The sequence below is a fragment of the Mastigoproctus giganteus genome, chromosome 6 (assembly GCF_048544385.1).
Source record: "Mastigoproctus giganteus isolate SK-2022 chromosome 6, ASM4854438v1, whole genome shotgun sequence".
Classification (NCBI taxonomy): Eukaryota; Metazoa; Arthropoda; class Arachnida; order Uropygi; family Thelyphonidae; genus Mastigoproctus; species Mastigoproctus giganteus.
The window spans coordinates 47,448,531-47,468,004 of record NC_143580.1 but is presented as its reverse complement, the minus strand read 5'-3'; the positions used below and the strand labels follow the sequence as shown (position 1 = coordinate 47,468,004).

Genomic DNA, 19,474 nt, shown 5'->3' with positions numbered 1-19,474 from the left:
TGTTTATAATAACCGCCCTCCCGCACCAAATGGAAAAGGCCCGAGTCAAGGATACACGCAATAAGAGTCAATATACTGACTCCTCGTGGCCTTAGTCGCGTTAGCGCTCGATGCTCGTACACGCAACTTCTCACAGAAGATTTCCAACGCCAAAAGCTGTTCTGTTTATTCTCTGATGTCTGCAATTTCTAGATTGAAGTTGAACAACTGGCTTTTGTTGAGTTCTGCAAACAGTTTCACTACAAATAGCGGCTTCCATAACAGGTTGGTGCCGAGTACAAACAGTTCGATGACCGGTGTTTCCATTGGTGACCACCTAATGATTTAAGTATCGTTTCAGATTACGAAATGTGACACTCCATTGCGAAATGTGAATTCTGCTTCAATTTGCACAATCTTAGAGACGTAGGTGGCGCTACGCGAAGCATTCCACATTTCTATTCACGCAATCATGTGTGACATACAGAACGAAACGTCTGTCTGTCTGTCTGTGTGTGTGTGTGCGTGCGTGCTTGAGCGAAAGAGGAGGGGGAGAAAGGATGTCCATCCTGAGTAACTCGGTGCCAGCTTCCGATGGTCAGTAAGGCCTGTCCATCCTTTTCGTGTCATGCAACCATTCCCGCTGACATCATTTCCGACTTCTTCCGGCTGCAGGAAGTCCACTACTGTTCCGTCATAGCGGCTGGCTTTCGTGTCAGCAGGTCGGGGAGATCTGAAGCGGATATGATGTACGGATTAGTGATGATCTGCGTCGGATTCGAGGTGGCCTAGGGTAACCATTTCGCCAGAAAGGGGAATAAAATGAGGTGTATCTGTTGAACGTGTACACTTCTTCCCTTAGTGGTTATCTACTCCAATTATTTGCGCATACCAAGGCCACAGTAGTTGGAGAAGAATGGTTATTCTAGAGGTGCAAAGTAGCCAAGAATTATTTGGATAGTTCAATACTTAGATGAGGATAATTTGAAATGGCGAATACTTCAAATTCAGTGATGGAAATGTATAAAAGTGTACTGAATCTTATATATAATCTTTATTGTGGAAAGAGAAACCACATAAATCCCTTCACATCACCAGGAATGCTAGGGGTACTCAACAGTAGCAGTTCTAATGTTTCTAAGCCATTCTTGACGAAGTCTCTTATACATTAATTCACCCAGGAGTAGTTGTGACAAGGTTAAAACAAACAACATGGATTACAGTCTTTTATAGGACTTCAGGGCTGGAGAGAAGAAGAAATCTAAAGATGCAAGGTCGGGCAATATTTAAAACCCACATTTGTGGGCACACTTCACTACAGCATGCGAGGAATGCGCAGGGGCATTATCGTGGAGCAGGTGCACACCTTTTGAGAGCTTTCCCCGTCTTGCTTTTATTGCAACACGAAGATTTATGGGGAGGTTGCTTTGTTCAACGTTTCAATTGTTTATACCAATGTGCAACAACACTGTAACCAGGGTTGTCTTCTCCATAAACAGCGACCGTTTCTTTGTGGATTGTTTTGGGCGTTTTCAATGGAGATGATGTGAGAAAAAATCTCAGAAAGATCCTTGAGTATAAGCTTGGGCTTATGTTTAACTTAGAAACAAACCATTTTGATAATGAAGGCGATCGTTAACCTTGGTAGTCACAACCTATTTGGCAGTGGACTTCAACTACAGTTAATTCAAACGAGAGTACTACTGAATTCTTGTGGGTGGCCACTCAACTGCACCGAGCCTTATATTTAACTTGAACACTTTGATGGATCTAACCCACAAGAAGACAGTTGTTTCCAGAACTGGATAATAAAAGCTGAATCCAAAATATGGCAGCATTTTGTGTTGCTGTTCACCCCCTTCCCCCACTCTAAAAGCAAGTTTAACAATTATAATTTAAATATTACAAATTATCATAAAGTTTTATTGCATTTCTGGAAATATTCCACGTTCAAAATACTTCCTCATTCACAAGCAGCAGACGTCTAGTTTGAGGTGATAAATCAGAGGATGCTTCATGGAATTGGTGAACGTTACTGCAATTGCCTCCGACCTTGAAAAGTCATCACTGAAATGAAGAACTTCCCTTTCAGCATTATATACATCAGACTGCCAAATATGCCAATTTTATCGAAGCTCGCTTCGGGTACAGCGTAGTATCACTATTCCGACAGCCCGGCCCTCACCAAAATGCCTCTTAATTTTTAGTTTATACAAAACAACATTGAAATAATTAAGAAAATAAAAAAATTATTGTTCTTTATGTAATCTTCATCATCAAAATGGCGTTTTTCATCCCAAAATGCAGTTAATAATTGTGGTTTGATAGCTTCATTATGCTCAAAGTATGCTCAGGTTATTAATATGTATTCTTCATGATATATGTTCCCCTATACACTTACCAACTTTTTCCTCACTTTCTTGTTAATCTTCTACCCACGGTAATTTGTACAACGAAACACTGTCGAAGGCTGGAAGCGAATTAAACTTCTTTTTTTGGTAAAAAACTTCCCTATCTTACCGAACCTTGGGGCATGAGATGCAGGTGTCATCGATATTTTTTAACAGATAATTTTTCCCCTCTTGGCACTTCTTGGAGAGACCAACCAATAAAAAAAGGGAGCCTGGACTGTGGTTGATCCCTCTCCGTCTTTGCGCACAATAGCCCCTAACCTATTAACTGATCTTTTTAGCTGAGCCTAACTATGGGAAACAAGACGGCAGATAATCACAGGGTATCACTATCTTTTGTTCACATCTCAGTCCGGTAAAGAATGTCTCTGAATGGGTAGGTCCCCCCGGCGTTCGCTTCTACTCTCGCCGACTCTTAATTAATATTCACAGCGAACCGAGCCATTGTGAGCTCGTTTCTTTCACCAAAAGAACGGGGGGGGGGCGGCGGCTTTTTGTTTCCAGGCTTTCAGTTCCACAAATTGCTCGAGCAGGCGATACAGATAGTACTGATTAAGAGCAACGCAGAGCATCAGAGAGTGAGAGAGAGAGAGAGAAATTGTTGTTGGGTACTTTGGATGTATTCGTTTAAAGAAAAAAATGTGGATTATGGCAGCGGATTTAAATATAAGATAATATTAAACACGAAGAAAATGGAAGAAGCTTTCAGAAAGATATTTATAAAGAGAAAATAACGAAAAGAAGTTTGGTATTTTTGAAACAAATTATTTAATTGAAATTCAGATGGATGGACTTTGAGGAATTATAAGATTCGCTTGTAAAAGATAGTGGGAGTAATTTAAAATTAATGTATGGGTGGGGGAAGGAGTTGGATGCTACTGAATTATTTGGAGTATGGCATTCAGGAGGGCGCTACCGTTGGAAGTTGATCTTTGGACAACGAACGCATTGGATGTTCATCACAGAAATTAGACCAGTTCCCAATATCGTTGAAATTATTGGAGCAACGAGAAAGAAGATGGCTTCCAAGATGGCCAAATTCAGTGTGGTACTTTTACTGCCTCAATCAGTAATTACTAGCCCTAAAACGCATTGCAAAATATATTTGCAAACCACGCAAAGTTTTATGAATTCGTTAACCATCTGAATGATTAAATCCATTTAGAGCAAACGTATTTATTTATCTGTTGTGATGATTTTATTTCTGGCAACTGAGAGTGAATTTCGAATTCTTTGATGAATCTTAGCTGGCCATTAAATTTTTAATACGGGTCCATCTTTAAATTTTAAACTTGGACTAATTTAAAATTATGGACGTCTTTTTGTCCATTGTGCGCTCCTTAAAATACTGCTTTTGTATGCGTATTGAGAAGAGATGCATAATCATTTACTCTTTGAAGATTTCCATCATGTGTGAAAACCATATCCGAACTCTTAAACAGCGAGGGCTACGAAACATTCTACACTTTGAAGTGTGATAACATTTTTTTAAATTTATGTTCTAGTCGTTCCCTGGAATATTTAGTACTTAGTCCAGTTCAGTATTCCAGTGAGTCTCAAAGACGCTCAGCAACTACACCCCATTGGATAGGAAGCTCGCTAAAACGCTATCAGTCCATCAATTATAAAAGTGTGCACAATTGATAAAGTCCACACTTAATTAAGATGCCACCAGAAAGAAGAATCCACGTTAGTTTAATTAACTCAATGGAGTCCAAACAAAGTGAGGACTTCACCAAAGATCCACTATCATTTGTCATTTCTGATGAAACTCGTTTCTATTTGAATGATCAAGTCAATAAACAGCAACAAGAATTTCTTAAGGTCAGATCTTGGATGAAGATTGACTTTGTCCAGGAGAAATCAGTGTTTTACAGGAAGAATTTGGATATAATTCGCGCAATTGTTCTGGTCCAGGAGGTAAAGTCGTTTGGACACGGACCAGAATGTGCAGGAAGAGCCAGGTCTTGGATGTCCACCCTTTGCTGGACAAAATGGTGGACATCCAAGTGACAAATTTGTTAATAACTTATTAACCAATAATCATATGATCACGAGCAGAAACTTGTGATCTGCGAATCCTTTTTGATTCAAGGTCCAGATTTTCAAAATTTTATTCACAAATTTTGATTTGTGATTTTGTGAATTGCCCATATTAGTATCCTTGTAATTTAATATTAAAATCAAATCAAATAAGTTAAAATACTGGGGAGTGTACTTTGCCAAAAAATATTGCGCTCAAATGTACACCACTAAGATATCTTAAACAACTTAATTTTCTCAAGACATTCAAACTTCAACCTCCAACTATCTCAGCGGGTGTTGTGCACACCTATCTTGGCACATCGAGATCTTTATGTTTAACGATGCAATTGTCATCATTTGCTTGGGAAATGATGAACATTTGTGAAGAAAAATGTATCTGCCGACTTCTTTACTCCGATCAACTAATTAGCTCTTAGTCCTCCCTTTTCGTGTAGAATTTCGGAGAAAAAATGTAATTGTTGGAGATGACTCCATGCTGGGAATTTGACACGAAGTTACTGCTCCAATAGCCTATTAAGCTGGCAAGTGGTGTCATAATTAGTTTTTGTTACGCTGTCTCGATGAGGAAAGATTTTCGAAGATAAACCTTTAAGAATAAATGATCGTCCTAAAAATAGCTGTTCGCAATAATTCATTAATATTCGTGGAAGAATCAGTCTGGAACAGGAAAATGGTCCTTTGGTTTTTATCCCGGATAACATTTGACATGGACAACATTAATGAAATTAGGAAGAAACGCAAACTGCGTACTCATCGTGTTATTCCTCCAGAATGTTTCTATAATTTAAAAGTGGTGAAGAAGAAGAAGAAAAGAATCTTGATCAAAGAATCGATTACCACTATTCTTTTTGACCTCTTATGTACAAATTGAAGTGATTTTGTATTAAACAATCATTTAACTATAGGTTATTTTAGCTTTTGGGGATTAACTGCGTGATTTAAGGGGCCACCCTGCTGAGCTAAACTTGCTATAAAACCGCAGCTGAATTTTTAATTAAGTTCGACACCTACGTTTTCTTTAAGCCCTACTTAGTTTGAGAGAAAAGGAGAAGTGGAATCAAAAGAAGGCAGTAACATACCTGACAATATAAAAGGTCAGAAAGAACTAAATTAATACCTGGTTTTTCGTGTTGGATGTTTTTCTCAACGGCTGGTTGATGCATGAGAGCCAAATTGCTGAATCTGCAAGATCCTTCCTTTCATCAGGGATGGTGCAACCATAAAGTAACGTGACTGATATCAAAGAAAAACTGTAGAAAGAAGACGTACTGATAAACCACGTGAATTACTTTTAAGTATAATTTATTGCGCTTAATTTTTGTTGCAAAAACTAAAATAGAGTGCATTCAAGTATCTTGAACTCCAACATGAAATCCCTGATTAACTAATTTGGGAACGTTACTGGATTCCCTGTAGATCAGATGGAACTGGATTCTGGATGTTATTGGATTCCCTGTCATCAGACCTAAACAAATGAATGAATCCGACCGGCAAAAACCTTTTTGGAACCAGGAGAACCTTTTTTGAGAAATTTTATTTATTTTGAGAATGGGATGAAATTTTTTTGAGAGGAGAGGAAAAAAAAAGTTCTTTCGTGTTGGATTCATTCAATTGTCCTTCTTTCGGGTTTATGAATCCAGAAACCCATTTTAAAGTTTCTGAAAAGAGTCATCGAAGGCGTCCAAAGAGATGTTCATTTCGGTGGTAGTTTTTGCAATCAACATCCTGAAATCTCTTTCCTTTGAGTCAGTTTTCACTTTGGGAAAGAGCAACAAGTCTCGTGGTAGAACGGGAGGGTGGATGGTTGCTCTGTACAATGCCACCATGTTTCGTCAGAAATGTGCGGGAGGCATTGTCGTGCAACAAGAACCAGCTGCCTTTCGGTCGAAATTGCGGTCTCACCCGGAAAATAAGATTCAGTAGTTTTTGAAGCTCTTGTACGTAGAATTCAGTATTCACTCTTTCCCCCTTCACGTACAAATTCCTTATGAATCACATCCTGTTTGTTGAAAAATATGATCAGCATCGCCTTGATCTTCTACTTCTGTAAGCGAAACTTTTTGGACCTTGGTGATGATTTTGAAGTCCACTGCATGCTCTGACGCTTCATCTCTGGTTCCTACTGAAACTCCCAACACTCATCTCCAGCGACAATACAACAAGGAAATGAGCAGATGACACTCTTCGATACTTCTGCTCATTCTTCAGGCTGTGTGGCAAATTTTGCACGGACCTTCCTTTTCTTTCCCTAAATCTTAGTGCAGAATTTGACGAATCGTCTCCTTATTCATATCCAAACTTATCAGCCATCATTCTGAGGATCAAACGACGATCTCTTGCCACAGTTTTTGCAACTGTGCTTTCATTTCAAGAGGCTGACGGATGTCCACTTCTTTGGTCAACCCAAACTTCCTCACTCGCATATCTTGGACACTTTCAAAGTCTGCAACGAATTCAGCCGATTTATTGGTTAGGACAGCCTCTATGGTATTCCTCGTGTTGAAATGGGCAGTACAGAGAAGGGGCATTCTGGAGAGAAGTATCAACTGAAAAACCCTCCTATTTCGATCGCTCTTTGCTTGATATATTATTGGAGGAATGGTCTCGAATCCCCTGACAGCGTTCAACCTCTTATTTGTTCAATGCTGCACTGAATGGCAGTTATCAAAGCTCAGTCGAGTCCAATGCGTCATTAGCTGCTATTCTTCAATTTTAGGGGCGTTCGCATAGAAATATGTATGCGCCTATTGTCTTCATCGTGTTCGTCTGTCCGTCCGCATGTAACAGAGGTCTCCCAGTGGACGGATTTTAATGAAATTTTATATTTGGACTTTTTAAAGATAATTGTCGAGCGATTTTAAATTTTATTAATCACAGAAAAAGAAAAAAAAAATCGAAGGTGCCTGAAATAAAACGCACATGCGTGTATTCACTAACCTGTTTTTGTCTGGGCACTACATAGAAATTAAAATTGGTTACTAATTAAAATAATTAGTGGTTTATCGGTGTTTCTTCTCTTTAGAATTTTTCTTTAAAAAAATAACTCAAAACATTGTGAGAATAACCAGGTCTCGTTATTCTCACAATGTTTTGTTTTGTATTGTTATAATGTTTTGTTTGTACGAATATTGCTAGCTTGTAGAGACTGGTTCGAACATGTTCGAACCAGTCTCTACAAGCTAGCAATATTCGTACAAACAAAACATTATCACTGAGCTATAAAGAGCAGCCGTGATGATGAAACTGTACATATTTTGTGACATTGTGTTTTACGAATTCCAACCAGTTCTTGTCGAGCAAACCAAAGGACATCAAGAGATTTTTTTTGCTTCTCTAAAATGATGTTGGAAAGAAAAGATTGTGTTCAATACCAAGCCGAGGTAATCTCTGTAATAATGGACTTTCTGAATTAAGTTGCCTCCAATATAGATGAACAGGAATCTTCCTCCCCCTTTAGTCATCTGCTCCCATTTGGATGGATTTATTTGAATTAATATCCGATATTTATTTAATTGCATTCTGGAGGACTGTGGGTGCTTATTCAGGTTTGTCATAGAAGGGGTTCCAATGCTGCAGAAAAAAGGGCAGCAGACAACACTTCCCCTTTAGGAACTCTTCTGAAGCTGGTGTGGCAGCACTGGGACTGTTGATGAATGACAAGGAGATTGTGAATCTTTGGATGTCCATTAGCATTGACATCCAGCAATTCACAAGATCGATGAAACAGCAAAGGGTAGAAGATGTGATTCATAATTTAGCACTTAAGTTATCTTTGGTATGAAAGGAGTTACTTATTCAGAATTTATCCCTGATGGTCAAGAAGTAAATTACGCTTGTTATTTCTGAAACTGGTAAGAAGTCCTTAGCCAACCGAATGGATTCCTCACCATGACAATGAACCGGGTGATATTGTGCTTTCTGGCCGTTTTAATCAAAAAAGATAATTGCGCATCTTAATGGTCAGCCTTATTCATCAGAAGTGGTTGTCTTCGACTGCTTTCTCAACTTGAAAAAACTTTACAAAAAAAAAATTCCACGAATTGAAAATATTAATAAGAAATTGAAATAATTTTCAGTTGTTGCGAAGGGCATTTCAATTTCGAAAAATGGTGTCAACAGTGAGTGGAAGATTTCATTGATATTTTTATCAATGGAGGTATTAAATAGTTGTTTGGTGAAAAATATGTGAAAGATACCAACAGCCGAAGGGTCTTGGTGTCCGGCACATTGGGAACCAAAGGGTCAAGTATTCAGCTTTATTTGGGAATGCGAGGCCATAAGAAAAGCTACCAACAGGCGCCGATGTTACAAGGAACCACGATGACTGGATTGTACTCTTAGCCAATCAACACGAAGCAATTCACTAACCCATAAAGCGGGTTGTGGATTCTGTGGCTTTGCTCTCCAACTAGCTTTTTGGAACAACTCTAGTTCCACCCTCATTGTACTGTCCCCCCCTCTCTCGCTTTGTGATGAAAAATAAAATCTTTTTGTACGAAGCAAATCATTGCAATGGCATGTTAAAGTTGTAGAACATTCTTTATTATATGAAAAACAAATTCAAATAAATTAAAATTTTCAATTTCAAACATAAAAGTAATAATTTATTTTCCTTCTATTCATTCTCAAGGAAAGTGATGGACTACGAGCTTGGAAAATAGATGTTCACAATGTCTTTGGCATCTGCATCTTCCTCAAATACGAATTGGACAGATACGAGAAATGTAAGTGGAGTGGTTTATTCCATATTGAAAGATTCTTATTTTTTCTATACAATTTATTATAGTAGGAGAATTTTAAATTGTTTTAAAACAAAATTTAATTCTCTACTGCAACTGAAATACATAAAATTTAACGGGATTACTTTTGTGGCCATTTTTGTATTCTTCTGGAAATTTGAGTTCATCCAAGAAAGGAACCTGAAAGATAAAAACATATCGGATATAAATACCACCGAGGACAAGTGTCCATTGTATTTCATACAGATTTTATACGTAGTATCTTTTTACATACACTGCTACAAATAAAAATATTCCCCTTCGTGTAATGTTCGTCTCTTTGATGTCCTTTGCCAACATCAGGGGACCATGACCATAGATCCTAAAACTAAGTGCAAATCTGCTGATTGAAATCCGAGCACCTCGTTACAAGCGAATAGATTTAGCCGTTGGAGATGAATTTCCTGTTTGTGAATAAAACTTGTTTTATATTTGATGTGTTTGTTAGCTGTAGGAAATGCGCAGCACATGCATTTCCAATAGACAGATGACGACCCACTTCCGCACAAAAACTTGCGCATTTTCCCCAACTCCCCCGCCGATTCTACAGTTCTTCTTCGTAAAACACATATTACTCTGAGGTTCTTAAAGACGATTGTGGAGCGGGGGTCATGCCCCGCCGACGCGTTATGAGCGACAGCCACGGCACATAATGTCCAGCCTGCAATATCTGGACACCCATCCTTGTCACCGCGAATCGCCCAGAACAGAAGGCGCGCGCGGGGTGACAGCGCTGATGTATTGCAGACTAGGGATGTCTTTATTTCCGTGTAGCGCGCGCAGCATGGCGACATCCTCTGCCAGAATACGTCTCACTCGTTGTCTATCTCTTTTTATAGGTCCAGATTGATGTTGTCCTAGCCCTCCTCCTGCGATTCTCGCACACATAGCTCAGGGAAAAAAAAAAAAGAAGCATCTACGACCTCCACGAGCGTCCTTCTCTCTCTCTCTCGCTCGCTGTATCCATATGTATCAACCCTCTTCTGTTCTTTTCCCTCCTTCTGTCTTTCCCCCATATTCTCATCCTGTACCCATCCCTGTCTTTGCTGTCCATGTCCTCTCCATCATAATGGTGCACAATTTCCGGCCAAACTCTGGCTCTTTTGAAACAGATTGAATTCCCACTGCGTGCTGGACTAACCACGTGGTAATGGTGGTTAGTGTGTAATTGATCACGTGATATTTTTCCCAGTTCAACCGCGTGATGCGATTTTCTTCGCAAAGTTCCTGAATGCAAATATCGTAGCTCGTTATTAGGCTTTCAATATTTATTTTTGTTCTGTTTCTGCCCACTTCAATTTGAATCTCCAGTATGAATAATTGTTGAATTATCTTTATGCAATAAAATACTTCTCGGCTTGAATATTTTGGACACAATTATTTGCAATACTTTCCAATTGATAAACTGCACAAAAATAGCGTTTCTAATTCTCATTGAATTAGTAAGATGGTGTTTCCCTAAGATGTAGGACTATAACAGATTAAGCAGTTCTCAGTATGGATTGCCCTCAATTCATTCTTATGTTGTTTGCTTTGTGGCTGGCTAAATTGGCAAGTCATGGACCACAATTCTCTTACAGAATCTTTAAAGTGCTGTATTCTATGGTTTGTTTGTTGGATGAAAAACCCGATATTCCGGGTGGAGAGAGTGGGACTCGTTTGATCCTGGCCCTAGAACAACTAACTCAGCCATGGATGAAAAAAAAAGTCCATAAACGTCTTCTTGCTTTGACAATATTCGAACCCAGGCCTTTTTCAACAGTTTTAAACACTATAATCTAACTAATGTGGTTTCAAATTCCATTTTACGTAAAAATGGATTAAGGAAATGAGACAAAATTTGTGGAAAATTTATTTGAATTGTATGCGATTACTCATACCGTGATTTTAATTTAGGGATGAAAAAAATCGAAATCTCAGAGAAGGCTTCTGATAGAAAGAAGAATATAACATTGATGAGATTAATAAGAAATCACGAGAATTACTTCTGATTTCAATTACAGACTGGGTCACGCCCAATTCCAGATTAGCGAAACTCTGGGTGGAGAAGCTCTCCACCCGAAACCTCGGGTTTTTCATCCATCGAATTTTAAATCTAAATTATTAGCAGTCCTAGGTATAGACCATGAGTAATTCTGAATATATATACCAGAATCAATCGTAACCTAGTCCCATGAGGAATCCTAAGGATTATTATTATCATCATAATCTTCTTGCCACCAAAATGGCACTTCAACTCCAACCCCTAATTCGAACCTAGACTTTTTGCACACGGTTATGAAGACGTTAATCATAACCAATGTGTACCTCGCTAAGTCATTTGTGGTGCGCTCTTCTGGAGAATAAAACTTTGAAATAGATTTATATTCAAGTAGTTTATGGACTTGAGTTCGTAAGCCTGTACCAATCTTAATTATTAACTACAATTAATCATAATTTTAGAACTAGTTATTGATCCAAATAGTACGATATAAATTTAATTCTCTTATTGTCTCTTAAATCTGAAATACATTTTTATTAGATGATTCTTTCCTCAATTTATGGCGCACTTTGTAGATCAACAGCAGAAATATCGTTCTCACAAGAGGGACGGAAGCCAGGAACGATATAGTTGAGATATCGGATATGTTATGGATATTTTTTGTCTGCTAAGAATGTAAACAATCACGCTAAGGAAGCAACCCCACCCCCAATCAAAGTAATAATCCTCCAGCAGAAGAATTTGCAGGAGCTCGATGAAAGGGCCGACATTCGAATCTTTGGATCTCGCATCAAATCAAGGGCCTCCATCAATATATTGACTTTATGTGCAGGTCTTGGAGGAAGCCAAAGTGAAGCTTTTTCTTCAGTCGGAGGTAATAAACGAAATGGTGTCTCTTCCCGTTTCCATAGCAACAGATGAAAGAGATGATGAGGTCATTAACAGTAATGGAAAGTTGTGATGAAGTACAAAAAAAAGAAGGGGAACGGGAGAGAGAGAGAGAGACGAGGATAGTAAAGTAAGAAATTTGGCAGCAAAGAAAAGAGAAGACTGAAACAGTATAGCCTCCCTCCTGTAGCTGAGACACAAAAGACAAAAAAACCCACCGGATTTGTGGTATTTAAAGGAATGGATACGTTTCAGAATTATTAGCCAAATATGATGGTTGGAGGACAACGAAATTTGACATCTTCCGATCATAACTCACTGGTCACCACTCGCTGGTAAAATTGCCACGATAATAAGATGGTACTTCGAGAGGGGCAGGATTCTTTCAAAGACCCAATCCGAAAGATGATTAGCAGCGCTCAAAATCTAACCGGGAAGAAAATACTCAGATTGACCTCTATTTTAGTTCACCTCCGCCATCAGTTTGCTGGAAGACACCCCCTCCATAATTAACGTGTCTGCAAACAAGTGCGTTTAAAGCTCCCCGACATCCCACTGCAGCAAATTATCCATTTGCCGGACACATCAGTTTTCTGAAAATAATAGAGCGCCAACGCAAAACGGCCATCTTCATTGTCACGATGCGGAAAATTACTGGTGTCAAGAGTACTATCGCTTGTTTCGAGACTCAGTTGTGAAAACAGACAGCAAATTTAGGAGGTAGAGAGGATGGGAGTGGGGGGGGCAGGGTTTATTTCGTTTGGTCGGTTAATCTTAATATTGGTGGAAACGCTTCGTTTCCAGAGTTAATGTTTCCGCAGCCATTTCCTTTGCTAGACTGTCATTTGTCTGCCGTGGTAGAACACCCACTATTACCTCCCCCTAACCCCTCATATATACACCTCCCTTCGTCTTCCGTTTCCGGCCCGTAGGTAATTTTGCGGTGGATAATTTTCCGCTGTCTCTCGTAAGGCGAGGGTTGTCGACATCTGGGATATTTAAAATTACGTATAAATGGTATCGCGATTGTGTACACGTGTGAAAAGTGTAAAATGGGGGGGAGGGGACACAGGGGTAACGAACAAAATATGAATGCAAAGAAATGGTGGATTTTAGTATCTGGAAGAAGGACACGATATAAGTTTAGCAATTGTCTTTCAAGAACTGGTTTTTGCCTTTCGCGGGCACTGGATGGATGTCCTGTACATTATTTCTCTTTATTTCTAACTCCCTTTCGCACATATTTTTGTGCATTATTTATTCGCTGTCTGTTTTGCCCTCTTCCATCTCCATGACTAGTAGTAGTAGTAGTAGTAGTAGTGGCACTTGATGCAAGAAAGCAGTGTAGGAGCTTATGCAGCATCAGCCAAAAAAAAAAAAAAAAAAAAAAAAATCACACCATACCCTCCAATTGCCTGTCCAGTTCCTCCTTAAATTTATTTAACCTATCAACTTCCACAACGACAGATGGAAGTTTGTTCCAGCAATTAACCACCCGCTGGCTAAAGGCAAATTTCCGCACATCTATTCTACATCTATCCTTTCTTAATTTGAACTTATGTCCCCGTAGGTTCGTATTCTGAACAAGTGGGAGGATCCCATCAGAATTCAGCGTGCTCAACCCATTCAAGGCCTTATAGACCTCAATCAGATCACCACGCAGGTGCCTAGTCTCCAGCCACTCCAATTTGCAGAACTTAAGCCTCTCTTGGTAAGAGGATCCCTTCATTCCCCTCACCAATCGTGTTGCTCTTCTCTGTACACGCTCAAGCAAATCTACATCCTTCCTAAAATGAGGCCTCCAGACCTGTACGCAGTACTCAAGGCGTGGCCTGACCATTGCCTTATACAGAGGGACAATCACCTCCTTTTCCCTGCTAGCAAAATTCCTATATATCATTGACAAAACCCCATGACCTGCCCTAGCAGCCTGTCTACATTGCTCAGAAAACTTCATATCTGACTGCACAATTACTCCCAGGTCTTTTTCATTTTCTACCACCTTAAGTGTAGTACCACACAGTTGGTACGTTTCTCTGGGGTTACTTCTACCCATATGCAGTACTTTGCATTTGTCAAGGTTAAACTTCAGTTGCCACTTCTTAGCCCATCTGCCCAAATTATCTAGATCCTGTTGCAGTAGCACACTGCCATTACTGTCATTAACAACCCTGCCAACCTTCGTGTCATCTGCAAACTTCGACATTAAGCCTGATATACCTTCATCAATATCATTGATAAATATACAAAACAACAGTGGCCCCAACACCGAACCCTGTGGGACTCCACTAATAACATTAGTCCACGAAGAGCAGCACCCATTGATTACCACCCTCTGTCTTCTCCCACTTAACCATCCTTTTATCCATTGTAGCAACTTACCCTTAATACCATTCTGCTCCAATTTGTACAGTAGTCTTCCATGCGCAACAGTGTCAAAAGCTTTCCTGAAATCCAAGTATATGATATCAAAATTATTTTTTGCATCCAGTTCCTTTGTGACCACATCATAATAACCAATCAAATTTGTCAGACAAGACTTTCCCTTAACAAACCCATGCTGTGTTTGAATTATTGCTGCAGTCTTGTCTAGATGATCCTGCAATGCATCTTTAACCAGTGACTCCATTATTTTACCCGGAACAGAAGTTAAACTAACTGGTCTGTAATTATTCGTGTCACCCTTCGAACCTCCTTTGTGAATCGGGGATACATCACCACATCTCCAGTCCGTGGGAACCTCCCCTGAATCCAAGGATGCTCTCATAATTATGGCCAAGGGTTTGCTTAGTTGCTTTGCCGCCTCCTTTAATATAACTGGATAGATCCCATCCACCCCAGGTGCCTTTCTTATGTTTAACTTCAACAATTTCTCCTCCACTTTGCTCTCAGTTATTACAAAATCATTAAGCACACTGCTACAATTTGATAACCTTCTTCTATTTTCAAACTGTAATGATTCCTCACGTGTGAATGTAGATGCAAAATACTCATTCAGTTTGTTTGCTATCTGAGCAGGATCATCAACAGTCGAACCATCGATGTCAAGTGGACCAATCATATTCATCCCCTTCCTTTTAGAGTTTATATAAGTAAAGAAATCCTTGCTGTTTTTCTTAGCATCTTTTGCCAAAGATTTCTCGTAATCCGCCTTTGCCTGCCGAACCTCCTTTGTGACCTGATTACAGACTAGCTTATATCTACCATAGGCTTCTGTGTCACCTGATAATTTATATGAAACCCATGTATTTTTCTTCTCTGCCACGAGTCTCATTAGTTCATTTGATAACCATTTAGGCCTAAACCTTGAACAATATTTCTTCATCGGTATGAAAAGTCTAGTCGCTTCCACGATTAATTCCTTGAATGCTTCCCACTTAGAATTTACTGTTTGTAACATCGTCAGTCGATCCCACTGTACAGAATTTAAAAACTGTCTGAGACCACTGTACTCCCCTTTACGGAAGCAAAAACCCTTCCCTTTACCCCTGACGGTAGTTACCTCTTTGAGTAAATCCCACTTCAGCACACTGTGATCACTGCCACCTAGTGGTTCCTTTATCTGCAAATTCTTAATACACGAATGATCACTGCTGATAACCAGATCAAGAGTGTTACTTTCTCTGGTTGCCTCTCGAACATGCTGCTGCAGAAAACAATCATCCAATAAATCCACAAAAGTCTGACTAGTGTGTGAGTGACCAACCCACAAGTTCCAGTCAATATCTGGGAAGTTAAAATCCCCCATTATAAGACATTCTGATTTACTGGCCCACTCTATTTCTCTGTACAATTGTTCATTGTACTCATTCGAGTCCTACATTTAGTCCTACTCATTCTACATTTAGTAAGCAACAATAAAGTCCCCTCTAGTCACAAATTCGTGGTCACTATGCCCCTCATCGTCGAAAAAAAAAACAATCAGCGTGACTTTTACGTTGAATTTTGTTGTACGAGATATCTTGGACCTTGTGGACATTTTTGTATGCCATTCGGTTGATTCCACTTTGGTCTCGGATCACCAGTGACCACGGATCCTGCGTACATTTTTCAAACAAATCACCCGCGATAGCTTTCCTATGTTCAGTCTATTTGATCGTCCGATAGCAAGCGTCTAACAAACTTTGCACCCACGAGATGCATCCCTAAATCTCTACAGATAATCCAGCTTCATGAGCAATCTTAAAGTGGTGAGATAGACTAATGAACAATAGGTAATAAAAATATAATCCTTGCCCTTATGTTCCAAACTATCCAAAAACCCAATTGAATAATCATGTACGCATGCTTCTATGAGTCCCACATGATTGCTGGCGATAATTATGCAAAATATGATCAAAAATATTACCAAACAATTTTAATTTACTAAACTATTCACACATCCAATATTTATCTGCATTAATACCATATTAACTTGAACTACAATTTGTATTCAGTTCACCATTCCATGATTGGTTATTTGGAATGATTCTAAAATCCTTTTCGCCATGATTAACTCTGAATTCTTAATAACTTGCAGTATTTAAGTATCTGAAGTCTACTCGGGAGAGTACACATTACTGTACATCGTGGAAATGCTTGCCTCTCTAATCCCCCCCTTTCCTTCCTCTCTAAATCTCAGCCACTTAGCGATAATAATTTTTTCCCATCAATCTCTTATCCACATGTCAACCGAAGTGGAAAATGGTCCGAGGCAAGGGACCAATTGTCTTTTAAAGGGAACAGACGGCCGGAATTCCGACAAATTCGCCTACTTAATTTGAAGGCTGTCTGAGGAATATAAGCTGCAAGAGAGAGAGAGAGAAAGGGGGAAAGAAGAAGAGAAAAAAAAATCGCCGCTACGAATCAAGAGTCCTCTGGCGTACTTACATAATTGACCTCATTAAAAACCACGGTCCTTTGCTTTTAGAATAATTGGCCGAGCAACTATTGGAGACTGAGGATCAGAGGTTGAACGGGCAGTAATTGGTCCCTAGTTAGGCCATGGAGAGAAGCGACTTGATGTTGTCACAAGGGGGGAAGGAGAGGGAATAGGATGCAGGGTGGGATGGGGTGGGGACTGTTGGCTTTACCGAGGTCGTCATGTCTGGGTTCTCACGATGATTATAGGAATTCAAGGACGGAACCCACAGAATAGCCGAATTGCGGTACTCGAACAAATGATGCCAGACATTCGATAATTATTTGTGATTGGAATATCGATATTTGGAATGTCCAGTTGAAGCAGTCAGAAAGATTCTTGCATTGGGAAAGAATTGCTGACACTGAAATTAGTCCGGACAGAAATTATCGGTTTCATTTTGTTGAATCATTGCTAGTATTTCGTTCTCCACCACAGTGGTAGGATGTACTGCTCTTTTCTGAAAGACATTGTCACATTCCCGAGATCCTGTCAAGATGTAGTTGAAGGTAATAATTGTTATCTCCTCCTGTGTACATTTTAACTTGATCTTATTGATTCCTCTTTGGAAGACTTTCTTCTTCTTTTCCTCCACTGCAATAATAGCAGATCTTGAACAATGACGATCTCCTTCATCTACAGAGTTCCCTCCTATTTCCCATTTTAATTCCCCAAACAAGAACAGTCAATGGATTGTAATGTTCCATCCGATGAAATAAGTACCTAACTACTACAAGAAATACTCGATTAAAATTCCTCGAACCTCATACGATGATAATAAACGTTAGGATTTATTGAGCATCTTGGTCATTGTTCAGTTCCATCTATTGGGAATGAATTTACTGGTAATGAGCCCTTTAAGGCCACAAGTAATTAATAGAAATCATTAATATGGATATATCTATTATGAGGACAGGTGAATCTGCGTTGACGGGGACTCCTGTTATTTTTCAACTTGTTCTTATCTCGGTTTCCCAACAATAAGTAACAGGTAGTTTACAAACTGCTCATTTTTCCTTCCCAGTGAGCATGACGCCCTCAACTAGATTCGCTCGCCCCCCCTCCTCCTCCTCCTTCCGGATATAAGGAACAATAAAGGGGACACTGCCAGTTACTTTTCTATATGCGATGACCTAGGGCAAGACCTATTAAGTGATCTTCCCACCAAGCCCATCTCCGCTAAAGACTTAACAGTGTACTCACGGCTGCGCTGCGCAATTAACGCTACGGAATAAACAACAGTGCGGCCGCAACGCCTCGTGTGTTTTTGCAAACGAAACAAAAACTCGACGCCTAATTAACAAAACAGCGCTGCGGATGGGTAAACTGTAGAAGGTGGGTCGTCGTTTCACCCGGACGTAGCTAGCGGACCGTAGCCGGCAACACATTTCTGTTACTCAAGACATCAAGGAAGGAAGGAGGTTCGCCAAGTATTAAATCATAGGCAGGGTAGCAACAGCACTTCGCTCGCTATCGTATGAGTTTGATCACGTGCTGTTTGGGAGTAAAAATTGTTGACAACACCCACATACGACACTTCCATCCTACGTCTAAGATTCCTAAGATTTTCGTAAGAAATGCGTTAGCTTCTTAGAAAATGAAACATTCAGAGGAGAGTAGATGGACGTTAGAAGCTCAAGACTCATGAATTTAAAACAGAAGATTTATATATTCGCATACAGTAGAGGAAAAAGTAAATAATAAAAAGAGAACTGGCATGACAGAATCCCATCAGGGATTCTTTATGTCTTTCAGATTTTAAAAAGTTAAAATCTGAACTCATCAAGCTGATTATGGAATCGCAGCTCCCATAATTCAACCATTCTCTTCTCCTAAAGTGTTGGGCAATCCCTGAGGGCGCGCTTGGCTTTTTTTGGGAGGGATGTTTTTGTGAAGCAACGGACAAACTGTCCCATTAATCCAGATATGAAACGCATTTTATTTCCATCTTTGAGGTTAAATGGATTGAATTATAAGCAAGGGGTTCATAAAGTCCTTGTGCACTTTAAAACTGCAATAACTTAGGTTCTTTCTGGAAAGGAAATTTATTCAGCTTTTATGGAGTGTAATCATAAGGTTTTAAGATTCAACAACTTCCATCATTATTGATACAAAGTGTACTATTTTGAAGTTCCATAAATGCATTGTCCAGTTGAATTTCAATTACGCCAATTGATTGCATTTATGGTCCTCTCAAGAAGATTGCGTACAGAGTGAGGTTTGGGGGTGTAAATCACTCTTCTAACATGCCCCATAGAGAAAAGTCCAATGTGGACAGATCGAGTGAGCGAGCTAGCCAAGGCCACATCTGCGGATCCATCTGTTTGGAGAGAATTCGTTTAAAAATTGTCGAGCATTCCCAACGAAGTGGCAAAGTGCCCCATCTTGATGTAGGAGTATAATGGCTTCAATTCCTAATTCGGGAATTATAAAAGGATCCTTTAGCATTGCAAGATGACTATCACCATTAACCACTCTTTCTTCAAAAGAG

General features: G+C 39.5%; 1 protein-coding gene and 1 long non-coding RNA gene across 2 annotated transcripts in view; one reads left to right on the top strand and one right to left on the bottom strand.

Moving 5' to 3' along the window:
• LOC150084224 (uncharacterized) overlaps nt 1–19,474 on the bottom strand; it is a 125,286-nt gene that overhangs the window by 55,907 nt on the left and 49,905 nt on the right. The window contains exon 2 of the long non-coding RNA XR_016547098.1: nt 9,301–9,355. This is a non-coding gene — a long non-coding RNA (uncharacterized LOC150084224). The remainder of the gene's footprint in view (nt 1–9,300; nt 9,356–19,474) is intronic.
• LOC150084223 (transcription factor Sox-2-like) overlaps nt 9,091–19,474 on the top strand; it is a 94,791-nt gene continuing 84,407 nt past the window's right edge. The window contains exon 1 of the transcript XR_016547097.1: nt 9,091–9,160. The gene's annotated coding sequence lies outside the window, so the exon portion shown is untranslated. The remainder of the gene's footprint in view (nt 9,161–19,474) is intronic.